This window comes from Anser anser, assembly GCF_964211835.1.
Source record: "Anser anser genome assembly, chromosome: 1".
Taxonomy (NCBI): domain Eukaryota; kingdom Metazoa; phylum Chordata; class Aves; order Anseriformes; family Anatidae; genus Anser; species Anser anser.
Genome location: NC_139720.1, coordinates 181,065,140 through 181,081,419, shown reverse-complemented (window position 1 = coordinate 181,081,419; position 16,280 = coordinate 181,065,140). Strand labels below are relative to the sequence as shown.

The window sequence follows — 16,280 nt, the reverse complement described above, 5'->3', positions numbered from 1 at the left end:
TCAGCAGATAACTGGTGACTGAACAAAGAAGTGAGAGACCTTTCTCATACAGAGGGTAAAGTGAAATTCTGGGAATATTGAGCGTTTTTGTGTCCTTGGATGTTTTATTAAATTTTATTAAATTACATTACTGCAAAATCAGAACTTTTTGGTTCTTACTAAAAGAAAACAATATTTTTCTTTTCAAGCTCTGTCTCACAAGTAGGCTTTTATAAAATACGGTCATGTATTTGTTTTGTTTTCTTTGTTAAAAACTCAAGTGATAAAAAAAGGCTTACCTGCCTTTTCTAAGTACTGAAAATGCATTGTTTCTTTAAAGATGTTACTTAAAAACTCCTCAAGATAATCTTTCTGAATAAGTGAAAGGACCCCAGTTTGTGGCACTGAGGGACACCGTTTAGTCATGGGACTCAGTAGGTCAGGTTGAAAGTTGGACTTGAAGATCTTGAAGGTCTTTTCTAATGTAAATGATTCTGTGATTATATGATTCTAATCATTTCAGTGACAGTTCAATTACTCAATTAGAAAACTGGAGAGAAAAAATTAAATATTTCTTAACAGTTCATTCTCTAGGTTACATAATCCTTTTCATGATATACCAAAAAAAATAATGAAAAGTTCAAGGGACTGCATTTAAGAAGAAAAAAAAAGAAATTAGAGTAGAAAAAGAAAATACAATTATAGAAATTATTGGTGTGTATTAGTAATCATTACACTGGGAATTTTGTGGCAATACTCCCATGCTTTATTTCTTACTTTTGGCATTAAATTAATGTTGAGTTTTTGTATTTATTTCCCCTTTCTTTCTTCCTTTCTTCCTTTCTTTCTTCTTCCCCTTTACCTCATAAGAAGTAGAAAAAATAATAAATACTTTAATGATGCCTTTGTGGTAGTAAACCACTTTTGAAGCACCTTAAAAGCCATTCCTAAATACCTCAATCTTGCTAAATCTCTTTAACAGTACATTCTTATCTATGTATCTGTCAAAGTAGGTAGTCATGAAGGCTTATCTGTGCATGTTCAATATCCTAAATCTGTCTAAGATAAGGACAACAGGGAAAAAGGAGCAGAACATTTTAAGGTGTATGAAAATGTTAAAAATCCTGAGATAAATTTACCTCTGTGTAAAACTATTTAATCGCAGTGAATCTGGTCTCTCTATTTATAAGGGCAAGCAATGGGTAGGTTTCATTTTGCCCACATTTGGACCTCTCCAATGCAGATGTCTGTGATGGAGGTACTTGCCCAAAGTCCTCTGCATAGCTAGAGGAGAAAAATGGGCATGTCTCAGATGCTGTCTGTCTCATATCAGGAGAGCTATCTAAAATAGGTCAGATGAATTGACTGCCAAAACCCACTTATTTCTCTCTTGTCTCTGTAAAAAGAGCCTCAGACAAGTGCCTCAAATGTAAATATCAGCTTTGCAAATGTCCAGCGTTCTGCGAGATGAACCACACTCATATTGCCTTACAGATATTGATTAGCAAGGCATATTAAGAAATAGGAGAGGTGTTAAGTGCTGCTCAGATAAAAAGTTCCTGGTTTAAAAAAACGTAAAAATCAGTCAGATCAGACAAGGCAGAAAAAGAGTGGAACAAAGACAAGATTTTATCTGTCTTTTGCAGATGGGAAATAGAAGCTTGGTTAACAGAGGTTAAACCAGTTTCAGTCATCTGGAAATTAACCACCTCTGAGGTTAACAGGAGGGCTGAAACACTGAAATTCCCAGCACAGATCTGTCCCAGTTGGGCTTTACCAAATACATTGACCTACTTTTGGTGTCCAGGCTGTGATATTGATTTTTCAAGATATTTTTGGTACTTTAGAGTACAGCACATTCTCATAGCTTTTTATATGTTCAAAACACAATATTTGATTATTTCAGTCTACAGCTATGCTCCTGCCATGTCACCCCAAACTCAAAATGACTTCATGCAACACCCCAGAGAGAACTTCTAATTGCCAAATGCAGAAAAAAATGTCTCTCCCTCACTGCCTTTATATAAATTGTTTTTGTTGTGGTTCAGCCCCTTATTACTGAAATACTATTGGTCTTCTGCAAGTAACTAACTTTGGGTCCTGCTGGAAATAAAGTCATCTTCACTTTGCAGAGTAAACCTAGTCAATAAAAGTAACCTGTACTGGACTGCTGAATGCAGCAGACATTAACATACAGTCCCATGCATAATCTATATCATAATTATAGGGGATCTAGTAAAAAATGCCTATATTCGGATATTGCTTACCTCCTGGGAGCTTGACTTAAGATTCTTTTAAGGTATCTTCTTTTAACATACAAACTAAGAAAAGGCATTTTACAAACTGTCCTCACAGGCTAACCATAAACTGAAATGTCTAGATTCACAGTTCATATCTCTCCTATTTGAGTTAGTCAAGAAGCTGATGGTAATAATAAGCTGTCTGCCCTTCATGGACACCAGACATTAAAGAAGGACTAAGACAGTCATTTTCCTTGTGAGTTTCAGAGGTATTTTGTAAAAACAGAGGAATGTGAGAACTCAAGCTGTCTAAGATCAGTTCAAGGCTCTGGAGAGAGATAAATAACTACTACTTACAGACTTGGGTGATTTTTATATCTTTCAAAATGTTGGTTCTGCCACTCAAACATTTCCTTTTTTTTTTTTTTTCCTTTCTGAGTCTGGACTGTCCTTACATCTTAGATTCACCTTAGTCTCTCTTCCATCTGCTATTTCTTTCTTTGCACTTAGACAGGATATGTAGGCTTACTCTGCTCTACTAGAGTCACCTAAAACATTGACACTCATATTTCAGCTAGCCTTTCTGAGCTTCCTCTGTATTCTTTGAAGAGAAATTAGCATTTTTAGGGACAACTCCTGCCATCATAAAATAAACAGCTGAGATCAGGTAGATCTAAGATTAGCATCTGAGATCAAGTATTCCACAGGAAGAACCCCTTCTCTCCATTGACTGCAAAGGGTTTATTCCAGATCTGAATGTCTCCTGTTTTAGGCAGCAAAAGCTAGGACGCATTAATCCTACCTAGGGCTTCCTTTTCTCCTATGGTGATTGGACATTAGTGCAGAGAAGAGTTGGCACAAACGAAAAAAAATAATTCATGGTCAAAGAAGAATTCGTGATAATAGGAGAGGTCTAGAAGCAAGTTTAGTTTGGTACATGATCATGCAGTTGGAGGACTGCAGCTTCATGGGCTGCAGCACACTCAGGTGCAGACATCAGAGAAAAGAATTTGGTGTTACCAGAAGTCTCACGTGTGAATTCTGTGCTGAGGATATGCAAAGAACAGTTCTCAGACCTCAGCTCTATGCAGACAAATTTGAATAGACTCTCACAAACATAGCAAATACAGCCTTGCTTGACCCTGCTCAGTATGCTTGTCCTTCTGGAGACAGTGGAACATTTTAACAAAAGAAAACATACATAAAAAAAATAAAATCTCCATCAACCTTGTCCTGAGAAACAACCCAATTGTTTAGATGAATTAGCACAAGTTGGTTTAAATTTTTGGTCTTCTGGGAACAGGGAAGATTGACAGAGAACAGACCATGGAGAACAGCCTGAGGCAGGCACGTAACATGGAAAACTTCAACCTTCATGGTTAGTGAAGTTCTAAGCCACAAATACAGTTTTACTTTATATGTACCACTAGAATGTTTTGAATAGAATATTTTATGTGTAGTTTCCTTTCACTGAGGTTCAAGATACAAGAATAGAATCTGTACTTTCAGATGGTAGGTCTTTTAGCAGTTTACCCAGCCCTCTGCCATAACTTGCTTTCTGGTGTTCTTCACATCTTGATGTTGGAAGTTGTTTCTAAGGTGAGACAGAAATATCAGGCTTTTATTTGCTTACATTTTCAATCCAGCCTGGCTCGGTTTTACAATATCAGACCTTCTGGGAGCCTCTCAACATGACAATAACTATAAAAGTTATCAATAACAACAGGGGTTCCTGCTGTGGAAGGGTACTGTAATTGCAATTGCCTAGGATCTGGAGATTCATTGTGGAGAAGGCGTATGTTCTGTGGTTTGATTCTCTTGGGTATACTCTGTCTCTCCCTAGCAAATCACTGCTTCTAGGGTGAGTTTTCTTTTACTTATTTCCTTATTTATTTACTTTAAAAACTAACTGAAAACAAAGCAGTGCACTGCCACAAGTGGCAGAAAATCAAAAGTGGGGAAAAAAAAAAGGAAAAAAATGCTACTGACAAATATTTTAAGAAATAATAATAGAAAATGAAATGTTTTACATACAGCTTCATTTTAGCCTGTGATTTAAAGTGTGATGACCACACACTTGGACTGCATCCCCAAGAAGTATTAAGAAGACATATTTCTTCCTGTGTACATGAAATAAGATGTCTTTGTATAGCCATAAGTCCTGTTTTTGCAGTGTAGCTTGGTACTCATAATAGAGGAATAAATAATAGTTTTATGGTAGATAATTTGAAAAATAGGACATAATAAAACATAAGTATAATATTTAAAAATACAGGTATGTATTTTCTTTACTTGCAGGCATTTATTTTACCTCTATATACAATGACAGCTTTCTAAGGAAAAGCACATTTGCAACATAACTTGCCTTCAATCATTAATTTCTTTCTACTTTTTTTACTGTTCCTTTTAAATGACTGCAAAGTAAACTCACCAGAAAAATGTATCTGTCTCATTGGTTTTGGCACTGTGCTGTATTAAGAATTTTGAGTTGTCTATTCTCATTCTGCAGTTCATATGGATATTTGAACACCAAAACCAACTGCCCCAAGCACTCCTCCCTGCCTTCTGCAGGTCTTTAATTTCCACAGGTCAACACTGAGGTTTATGAGAGTTGCAAGTAATGGGCACCCCTTTAAAGATCAGACTACTGACTCACTAGTCCATAAATATAAATCAATTATTCCTACTAATGAATGCATCTGTGAATGTCCTGCACCAAAACACACATTAATGGTATAAGCACTATGTAAATATAAACTAATTAAAAAAAAAAAGACACAGAGACACAGTAACCAAAGAAATAGCTGTAGTCTCAAAACATTGTAAAGTCTTGATATGTCTGTTTAAGTGGAGATCTCTGTTATTCCATGCATTGCATGTGATTCTTTGCATGTTTCTACCACTTGTCACAGTAAAATAAAACATTTCATAATGAGCCCTTTCTGTTTAAATAAAAGTATTAAATAAAGCTCAATACAGCCTAGAGATAGAATGTACATTTAAATGCTGTTATTTTACATACATTAAGAAAGCTGTTTTTCCTAATGCTCAGAAAAAAATGTTACTGAAGTATTTTTTTTGTGATAACACAAACCCCAGAAGGCTGTTGGAGCTCCTGAATATCTGGGCATTTTAATTCATTTCAGTATAGCTGTGCTCCAATTTATTCCAGTCTTGGCACTGGTTGCTAAAACACTCCTGCCAACCCTGAACAAACCACCTAATCCAGCCCAACCTCACCAGAAAGAATAATCCTTCATGTGACACTGAAAAGCAGGCAGCCACAGCCACCCTCTCAGAAGCCCACATTTTCCAAAGGGCATGCCCACTAGCTCTTCAGAAATATTTCTCAGGTACCCCATTTCTGTACCGAGAAAACCCTTTTCCAGTAGTCTTAACAATTCAAATTCTTAAAGGCATTGACTAAATACACCATGACTAGTCACCAGAAAATCTGCTTGGAGCTGCTAACACCTTTTGTCCATCTTCCAGATGCACCACGTGTATCTGCCCTAGCCACCAGAGGCATCCCAGAGTCTTACAAAGCTCTCCTCCATCCATCCATCCATCCATCCATCCATCCATCCATCCATCCATCCATCCATCCATCCATCCATCCATCCATCCATCCACTGTGCTATAGAGTCAGAAGGTTACACAGATATATTGCAGGTGTCTGGTGGTGGATGTGGGGCTGCCAAGCTGCTAGAACTCTCTGATATCACATTTTCCCATTGATGACAAGCTGTTTGGCACACTCCCATCCACTTAAATGCAAGCACAGCTGCATCTGGATACTCTTTCCATAGCTGCAGGCTCTCTCCATCACAGGAGAATGACTATACTCTCTTAAAAGGTGTCCTTACAAAATGCTCCGGAGTTCAGGCCTCACAGACAGATGAGCTCTGGTAGGTCTAATTTGTAGAGGTTTAATTCCTTGCAATATTGAATTATTTCTTGGTAGTTCAACAATAATTCTCTGAGGTCCTTGAAGTAAAGAGTGACAGAAGAGGGACTGTGCACTTATACCTGATTAGTCCCAACATAGAACCTGGCATTTTAGCTTGCACGGGCAGAGGAGATGGTTATATGTTATTATTGGTAGGATGGGGATTGAGTAAATGGCATATATGCACATTTCCCCTTCTGCTGCCTGTGCCACAGAGGCAGGCAGAAAAAAAAAAAAAAAAAACAAACAGCAGTTATCAGCAGTGACATGGAATCCACCTACTTTTTTTTTTTTTTCTTTTTTTTTGTGCAGGAGCTAGAGGTTTGGATTCCTATTTGTGTTTTATACTCTGACAGGTAAAATGGCATGTCTTACAAGATGTCCTTTCCCTGTTTTGGTAGACTCACATCCACTCACTTCAATGTCTACAGTAAGTTCAGGCTTTCTGTTATTATTGAGTGCATAGAAGGAATGCAACAAAGAGAGGAAACTGGTTTTTTTTTTTGCCCTTTCTGCAGCAGCAACAGAGTTGCTTATTACATTTTAATCATTTTCACCTATGCAAATATGCTGAAGCCAGAAAGTCTGCACAGCTGTCAGAGAGACTACAGGTTTTGAAATCAGCAGGGTAGCTGGAGTATAAATAATGGCTTATTTTGTTTGCCAGGCCTTTGACACTTGTTAGGATGCAGGTAGAGAAATGTCCACCCGCTTTTCAGGTCCCATTTGATTACTCAGAGCTGGGATTTTTTTGCAAAACACTATTTTTTTTTTTTTTTTTGCATTTTACATGAGACAACTCGTGAAGTCATGGTTGAACAGCAAGGGCGTATCTGAACATAGACGTTAAAATGTCTATTTCTTATAACAATACTAAAACCACAATGAAACTGAGTTTGGCAATGCAGATTAGCCAAGTGATGGTCTGAGATAGTGAGGGTCATTTTTCTCCGGTGTCATCACTTCAAAGCACATTTACAACCACTGTAAGGCTAAATGACTGTATGCTAAGAGGAGTGCTAAAACATGCTTTAAATTTCCTTTGGAGAACTGGGATAACTTTTAAAGTCCTCACATATAAAAAGAACTGTAACTATTGTGAAAAAAAAAAAAAACAAAAAACACCACATATAAAGTGGCTAAGTCAAACTCTTTATTTATTTTTAACCAAGTTTCCCTTCAGAATGCTCCAAGTGATTAGATTTTGCAATTCTGTGGATTTATCACTTGCCAAGTTTCGTATTTTTTAAGAATCAAAACCATTGTTTTGAAGGCCACTATCAAAGTTGCAAAATGTCTTTTGCACTGTTAACCACACAAAAATGGCTTGTATTTGTTTTCAAAAATCATCTGTGGCAACAAAATACTCCCAGGCTGAAGTGTTCTGTGCCAAATGTGGTCTACAGTGAGAGTTTGCAGGCCAAATTCTGAAACCAGTGAAAAACAGGGCTTGTGGAGGGAAATACTGACATTACCTTTGCCTGCCTATGTGTTCATGGGCTTTGTAGTGGTGTTCATTATTTCACTGCATTCAAAATCAATGCATTTGCTTAGTAGATCCATCATTTTATTAGAGTTTAAAAAATTCTTCATTAAACCCACTTTATGCCTCTCCAAATCCATATTTTTTATTAATAGTGAAAATAAGATAGAGTCATTGCAAGCAGACAATAAAACCCATGTGCATAGGGTAATTTACTTGCTGTTTATGCTAAGAGACTCTATGAGTATTATAGTTTTGATGAACTGTCCCGGCACTGTTTATACAGTGGATTTTTTATCCTGCAGCATTCATACATTTCACTGAATGCTTCTTATCAGAGCCCTGGGGTACTCTATAATTTCTGAATCTAAAAGTAGAGGCATGTCAGACATAAAATAGGAAATGTGGAACGTGAGGTTTTGAGGAGTGTTTCAGGTGATTTTGAAAAATATATCATAGTTAATAACATGAAGTACTCCTCTAGGGTAAAGGAAAAATTTAAGAAGGGAAGATATTCTTTAAAAGAGGCTTTAGCTAGGATAGGAGAAACAGAACATGTGCAAAATGAAGTCAGTAATATGCTTCTGAATAATGAGGAAGTTACATTTGGGAAATGAATGTTAAGAAATTTAAATTTCAGTGAGTATGAATGGAGAGAGGTGACAGGATTCAAACTGAATAATGGAAAACAGACTATCTAGATTGCAGTATCTGTGTGGGAGAAGAATCTCTTCCTGTAAGTCTTATCCTATGACTATGGAAGCAAAGAGGGCAGAGGGAGTACCACAGAATAACAGAAGAAGAGAATATCAAATGAGTATTCAGAGCTTTATAATCTATTGCTTGTTTTTGCACTTTGAGTGCAAAATATCAGAGCTCCAAGGATGTGAGCTTCAGGATCAGTTTTGAGGGACAACTTTTTCCTTTTCTCTGATGAGATTTTTATTCATGTGCTACTTAATAAAAAACAAGTGGCAATGATGGCTGGGAGGTTGTGACTCTGTACTTGTGAAAGTGCCCATTTTTGCAGAGCTTTAAAATGGAAAAAAAATATATATATATATATATATGTAGTTCAAACTTTGTTTATCATGGATTTGTGACTCTGGCACTTTTGACAGGCCTTATGAAATTGTACCTCAGGATACCTAACTCTTTGGGATGAGAATGCTCTAAAAAGAGTGTTATGAAAGCCAACCAATTTTTCTTTTCTTTATAGTTTTCTTTAAGAGGAACAGATGTCAAGTGCATGTTGTACCTTTGAGTGTGTTTTTTCTGTGTTGTTCCCTCCATGCCTGTCATAACTATATCCTTTTTTTTTACCCCTCTTCTGTCACTTTTTTTCTCCTTTTTTCCCCAACTCAGTCTTTTCTGTTTTTCACATATGTACTGTGCTGCATAATTGCACAAAATCCATGAGAAATTCAGCTGCTCCCTGATCACTACTTTAATTTTTCAGACTGGGCAGAGGTGAAAGCCTTATGGCTTCTCCTTCCTATTCCCAGTCAGAAGAGGTCCAGGTAAGCAATAAAATTCAAAAATTTCCCTGCTCTCCAACAGTCCAGGCAAAGGAGGAAGCTAGACTCTTTTCCTACCATGTAAAGAAAAAAGCACTATAGTCCCTCTCCAACTACCTCAATCCTGCAAGGAAAAGAGGGGACAGGGCTTCTTTCACACTTCTTGCAGACCACAGGACTGATATCTTACAAAGGATGGGGGACCCTCTGCCATTTTTAGTTCCCTTCAAAGAAAAGGTGTAGCCAAGGTAATAACAGGCACGAAAGGTGGGGAGAGGATGTATATATGTTGGAACAGTGTAATCTCTTGTAGAATAACAGGGACACTCAAGTCTGCTAAGTGACAGTATACAATCTGAAGTCCTTTGGACCTTATTTCCAGAAATTCTGCCTGGTTGCAGAACCTCACAGAATCACAGAAATGGTGAGGCTGGCAGGCATTTTGGATAGCATCTGGTCCAACCCCTTGTTGAGAGTAGGGTTAGCTACAGCAGGTTGCCCATGTCCCATTGAATGTTGAATATCTTCAAGGATGGAAATACCACAGCCTCTCTGGTCAAGTGCCCGGTGCTTGACCACACTTGCAGTAAAAAGAAAAAAAAAAAAAAAATTCTTTCTCAAGTTTAAGGGGAATTTGCTGTATTTCAGTTTGTGCCTTCTGTGTCTTGTCCTGTCACTGAGCACCGCTGTCAAGAGTGTGGTTCAGTCTTTTTTATTCTCCCCCATCAGGTACTTATAGGTACTTATTCACCTGGATAAGATCCCCTTGAACCTTCTTTTCTTCAGGCAGAATAGTCCCAGCTCTCTCAACCTCTCCTCTTACCAAAGACGTTTCTGTCCCTTCATCACCTTTATGACATTTTTCTGGACTCTACTTGTCCATGTCAGTCTGATTTTGGGACAACAAATGCCAGATCCAGCATTCCAGGTGTGTCTCACTAGTGCTGAGCAGAGGAGGGGGATCACCTCCCTCAGCCTGCTGGTGATCCTCTGCCTTATGCAGCCCAGGAGGCTGTTGGCCTTTGTTTCAAAGGGACATGATTGGCTCATGGTCAACCTGTCCCCCAGGTGCCCCAGGTCTTTTGCTGCAGAGCTGCTTTCCAGACAGTCATTCTGCTATATGCACTGGTGTCTGAGGTTATTCATCTCCAGGGGCAGGACTTGAGGTATTCATCTGTTGACAGTTTTCTTTGTCGAACTCCATGAGTTTCCTGTTGGCCTATTTGTTGGCCCATTCTACTGAGGTTCCTCTGAATGGCATTACAAGCATTTGGTGTATCACCCCCTCCTCCCAGATTTGCATCCTCTACAAGTTTGCTGAGGGTGCCCTCTGTTCCATCATCTAGGTCATTAATGAAGATGTTGAACAGCACTAGTGCCATTATCAACCCCTGGGCTACACCACTAGTGACTGGCCTTCAGCTGGGCTTTGTGCTGCTGTTCGTAACCCTCTGGCCTGGCCATTCAGCCAGTTTTCAATCCACCAAACCCTCCTAAATTCTGGTCTCAGCATCTCTGGAAGTCCTGTGCAAAGTTTCTCACAGTTGCTCAAGCTTCCCCCCTCCCTGTATATGATGGCATCCAAAACCAGAAGGAAGTTAGTCTGTTTTTTGTCAGGAATTTTCCAAGGTCATGCAAGAATTTTTTTGTAGAACTACAGAATAAAGGCAGGTTTCCTATGCTTTAGATGTTAAACTACACTTCCCATCTCTGCCACCTTTATTACCCAGAATTATAAATTCTAAATGAGCACAGAGACATTTCTTTGTTATAATCTCTCTTTCACAACTGTACTTTAAATATGTGTATGATTTTTTTTTTAATAATCCTTTGTATTTTTCCATTGTATGTAACTGAAAAGGGTAGAAAATGCAGTGTGTGAGAACATCCTGCTTTCAGACAGCTGCATCATCAGAAGTGCATTTTTATCCAAAACAGTACTCCTAATGGAAACAGAAATAAACAAATGTGAAGAAATTCTGTCTGCTGCAAACCATTCTTACTGCTTTTGTTAAAAGTCTTGCCTGACTTCAAACAGATTGAGCACAACCTTCCTAAGAAAAGGCAGTGGAAAGCATGTGGGGAGAGAGTACAGAAGTTGACACAGCTTCATGGATAGCATGACTGCATGTATTTGTGGACAATAAAGGCACGGTGGTTAGTTGCTTTCCCTACCTTCTGAATATACGTGTAATTGCATAGTCATGGCAAGCTCTGAATACAGGACTTTTCATTTGTATTTTAGATTGCCTTCAGAATGGTGAAGCCTTTCTTTTTCTCCAACCCCCACTGATACTCCTTGCCTGTAGTGCTCATTTTCTTTCCAATGTGATACCCAAGCATCTGACATACTTTGACATAATAGATACTGTGAAAGCTTTGCCTGCCTTGGAAGTCAGGATCCTCTCACAGTACAGTAAGTTCCCTTTAAAAATAGATATTGTTTCATCTTTTCTGCTTGGGACTTAATTGACATTGATTATATACATGTACCATTTACTCTTTAAGAGAGTTTGTTTAATCCCACTCCATCTCCTGAGCTTCCCCCTTGTATGGTTCAGGGCCACTGCTGCAGCCCCATCCATGACAGTGCACGTTAGGACAGCCTGCTTGAGCAAGTGAACTGCCCATGTCACTGATGGATGTCGTGGGAGCACTAGAGAAGAAAGGTACATTTTGAAACCATACTGCTGTGAATGACTTTCTTAAGAGGTCTGTTGAGCACTGCCGTCACATATTAGTTGAGTCACTTGACTTTTACAGGTCACCTTAGCGTTTTTGGTTGAAGGGCCTGATGTCAAAATACCACTGTGGTAACTGATGTCTTCTTTAACACGGTTGACACAGGTTGTGCTTATAATAGGTGCAAGAGAGGATCTATTTTTTCCACATCTCTGAGTTAAAGGAGCTTCCAATTAGAACTCTTTGTAACTAGTGATTGCTTACAGGTTTCCTAACGGGAGATCCGTGGAAGGGGGCGAGCTTCAGAGGAAAATAAATGAGAACTATAGTGTTATTCTTTTAGTCTGCATTTGTCTGAAGCTGTTGTCAATAGAAATAGGTGCATACATTTGTCTTCATTAATCATTTCAAGGTGTTGCTTTTTGATGCAGCCAGCCCTAGCAATTCACGGGCGCTTTAATTTTCCAATTATTGTACCTGTGGCTCAGAACAGATACTGATTAGTTTCACATTTTGCTCTGTGGGCAGCTTAATGTTCTTGTCACCTTACATTGAGTTTTAAATGTGCAGAGTGTAAGAGAATGTCAGATGTGCTCCCAAGTCTTTTTGGTCAGGCTCAGTAAGTTATGATGTTCCCAGGTACTGTACTGATAGGTTTCTGAAAGATTGATGAAAAACAAGGTATGGTTTTAGGATCCTGTCACAAAAGTAATGATTCCTCTCGTAAAGCAAGTGTGAGTGGGTTTGCTTTATTTTTCACACAAATTTTTAGCTGAAGATGAAGGTGATAACTGAAAGCTGCCATAACGGCAATACAAAAGGAAGTTATGATAACAGCAAGGCAAGAGCAATGCTTTTCAATATTTGCACACAATTGCAAGACCTTTTCAAACTGTAGTAGTGGAAGCGAAGGAGAAAATAAGTTTTGAAAAGCCCTAAACACAAAGATTAATTTTATAACAAATAGAAATGTTGCCTGTCTGCTCTTTATCAATTGTGTACCAGCTATGACTCATTCGTGCATGCTCTTTTCTTTCTGAAAATTGCCGTGGAAGAAATCCCCTCCAAAACACAAAACCACGCTGAACATCTGCTGTCTAGGTATTCATTAGTTCTGTCTGCTCTGCTTTTGGCTAATTGCCTGGGAGTGAAGTCGAATCGTTTATGGGGACTTAACCTGGTGCCGGTTATAGTAGTAAAGATCATGTAACATTTTGATAAAAACTTTGAAATGTCAAACATGCAGCCTCCCAAACATAAAGTTTATTTACTGGTTTCTCATACATTTTGTTTGCCTACAATATTGCCTGCACAACTGATAACAGAAAATGTATTTAATAACTACTCAGTGCTAATATGCTGTAGTATGCATGACTGACTAATTTAATTTATCTCTGATTAAGCCTATTATGTTTGAGATCACTTTACAGAAGAGACTTTTTTTTTTGCCAGCTGTAAGCTTATTTGAATTGTAATATAAGTTAATAATGTGTGAAATAACTACTGGTGCCTGCTTCTAAATGCTAATTTTACCAAATGACTTCCTGAGTTAACGCATGCACAGCTCATCTATTGCAATGTAGTTAGTGTGTTGTTGGGACGTAAGATTGTGTACGTAAAAAGGCAGGTGTGTGGCAACGGGATAAAGTGGCAGTGGTTTCTGTGGACAAAGAGGATGGGGCCATGATCACCGCACACTTGGTGGTGGCACACAGTCTACATGTTGACAGCAACAGCTGAGAAGAAGCCCTGGTGATGGTATTTCTCTTGAAGCATTCATTCCCTATGTGGTGCAAAGGGGAATAGGGACTCCTCAGGAAAACACAGAGAGAAAAATGTGAAACAAAAGGTTGTGAATAAAAGCAATCTGGGATCTGAATATGTTTCAATAGGAAAATAGCCATTTGGGTGGAAATCATCTAGATTTTTCTCAGGCTGAATTTGGAGCTGTAAAAAAAGTGGAAAAAGATGGGAAAACAACAACAACAAACTCACACAGTTCAGCAATTAAAATCTGAGAAATGGAGGAGAAAAAAAGAAGAATCAAAGAATTAAACTCTGCCAAGGAAAACTAAACTTTTTTTTTTTTTTTCCTTTGGATAAATAAGACTCTTTCCTCTTCCCCCTCCACTGTTTTCTGTTGTCTAATTGCTAGAGTAGGCAAGCACGTAATGGAGAGGGAAGCAAAGCTTTTTCTGTGCATAAGCCATATCCCAGGGCTATTGATCACTGGCAAATGAGACTTTGCAATGTCTGTGATTTAGCCACTTGTTTCTCTTGATTGAGAGGCTGCAAAGTGCTATCAGTTGTTGATCTGGAAATAGCTCTGTGTTTACCAATTGTTACTCTTACGAGAAACCATAATCATACACATTCTTGCTTTACTTGTTTATTTTAAATCTGATGAGAAAATGTAGGTGGAGGGAATGAAGTCTTATACCTTTGAAGAAACAAGTGTGATAGTCTGGAGTTCAGTGTATGAGATCATTTATAAGTGAACGCACACAAATTATGTGTACTTTGCATTTAAATACATGCGACTCCAACAGAAATAAAAGAAGCCAATAGTTTTCTCTGTCAGTTTGGCGTATCTCTTCAAATTAGAAAATACATATGATACTGTACTTACTGTGTCAGACTGAGCTGCCAAAACAATGTCACTTGCCTCACACAGAAAGAAAAGTATGCTCCGCATAATTTCTTTTCATGTCATTCTGCTCTACCATCCAAACATAGCCGGCATGTGATAACATGTGGGATGTCAAGCACTATTGTTCACATTTTGTCATGCTATCTCATATAGATCAGTTATCAGCCAGCTGAGATGTACAGCGGCTCTGATTTCAAGGTCTCTCTTCACAGAGTGTCACCCGTTAGCTGATGGGACAGGAGTTTGACAGGTCCACTGATGGCTGTTGGGTTTCGGCTGAATATGTGATGGTTGTACTGTGAAGACTAAGTTTCCAGTGGTATATAATTGCCCCAAATGGTATTTTTATACCAGTTTCAAAGACAGGGGCTTCAAGATTTGTCCTGTAGTACTGGTGTCAGTAAGACTTTTCCTCCTGGTGTTTGCCCAGAGCAGTCAATATATGAACGTAGGAGGGAATGGCCTGTGGGAGTCGCTTCTTCCCATCGGACAGAGATGGGACTGGTAGTCTTATAAACTACCAGTTGACAAAGCTCGCTGTTGGATTCCCATGCTCTGCACAGCCCTCCAGCTTGTATCTGGGTATAATCCAGGGCTGAACACGATTCACAGAGATCTGAAAATATGGTGCTCTAGCTATTTTAGAGATTGCCTCTCTTCCCTTACATGCTACTACAGTGAAAAAGATGAGCAGGTTCTTGCTAGCAGGTCCAAGATCTGGACAACTCAGTCCTGGAAATTGTTACTGGGGAGGACTTTTGGCTTTGAGTGTTGCATTTTTACTGCCCAAAGAGAGCTCAGGTATGCTCTGGGTGTGAAAGCTTCTTTTGTGGCCTCTAACTTTTGTCAGAGCTGCTATGAATAGGGAGGTCATTCAGCTTATTTTATTTCCTTCTACACAGAGCAGGATTCTTTTAAAAATGGTACACCGTGTATTTATTTATTTATTTTTATGAATGAATGAATTGCTTAGAATAGAGGTCTGAGCTTCTTCACCTGATAGAGAAGCTGACTATATAAAGTTTATAAGTTTATAAACCAGTCAGTGCTGAACATATTTCCTGTTCCTACAAATTATACACATTCAGTGACAGCCAGGTAGAATTTGATGCTTCATATTTCCTTTCTGCAAGGAGTGGACTTTTGAAGAATAATTAAAGAATGTAAAATATTTGATCATAAGTAACCTGAATTTTCAATGACTTTCACAGTTATGGGGCAGTTCTCTGAAGTGTATAAACTGTAAATATATTGAACTTCTCTGCAGCCCAGTTAAACACAGAGCACATCGATATGTCAGGAGATGGCTGTGCTTTACAGAGGATCGAGAGAAGATTAGGGCCTTCTTCTCTCCATCCTCTTTCATCTTTCTTTTTCCCCCAATACCTAAATTGAGATTGATCATTTACCAGAAAAAAAAATAACACTATGAGCAAAGAAGCGTAACTCAATACAATACTGAAAGATCCTTAGCTGTCGTATCGGACTCAACTTACTCTTAAGAAAAGATTAGCAAGGATAACTTATGTACAAGGCTGTAAATCTGCTTAGCGTTCTGTGACTCTTACAGACAAATAATGCTTCCAAAACACTGCCTTTGAACACTGTGAGAGTCACCTTTTTGAATGACTGATAAATAAGTCTGATGATTTCAGCTGAGAAAGTGAATAATCTTCAGCATTCTGAAACATGGAAAGCAGAAACATAACTCATCATGTACATTACTTTTCTGTGTTATGGTCTCTCTTAATATAGACATATGTTGCAAAAGTTTATTATA

At 38.4% G+C, this 16,280-nt stretch overlaps 1 protein-coding gene across 9 annotated transcripts in view; it reads left to right on the top strand.

Moving 5' to 3' along the window:
- Nucleotides 1-16,280, top strand: part of ENOX1 (ecto-NOX disulfide-thiol exchanger 1) — a 365,091-nt gene that overhangs the window by 169,531 nt on the left and 179,280 nt on the right. The window lies entirely within an intron of this gene.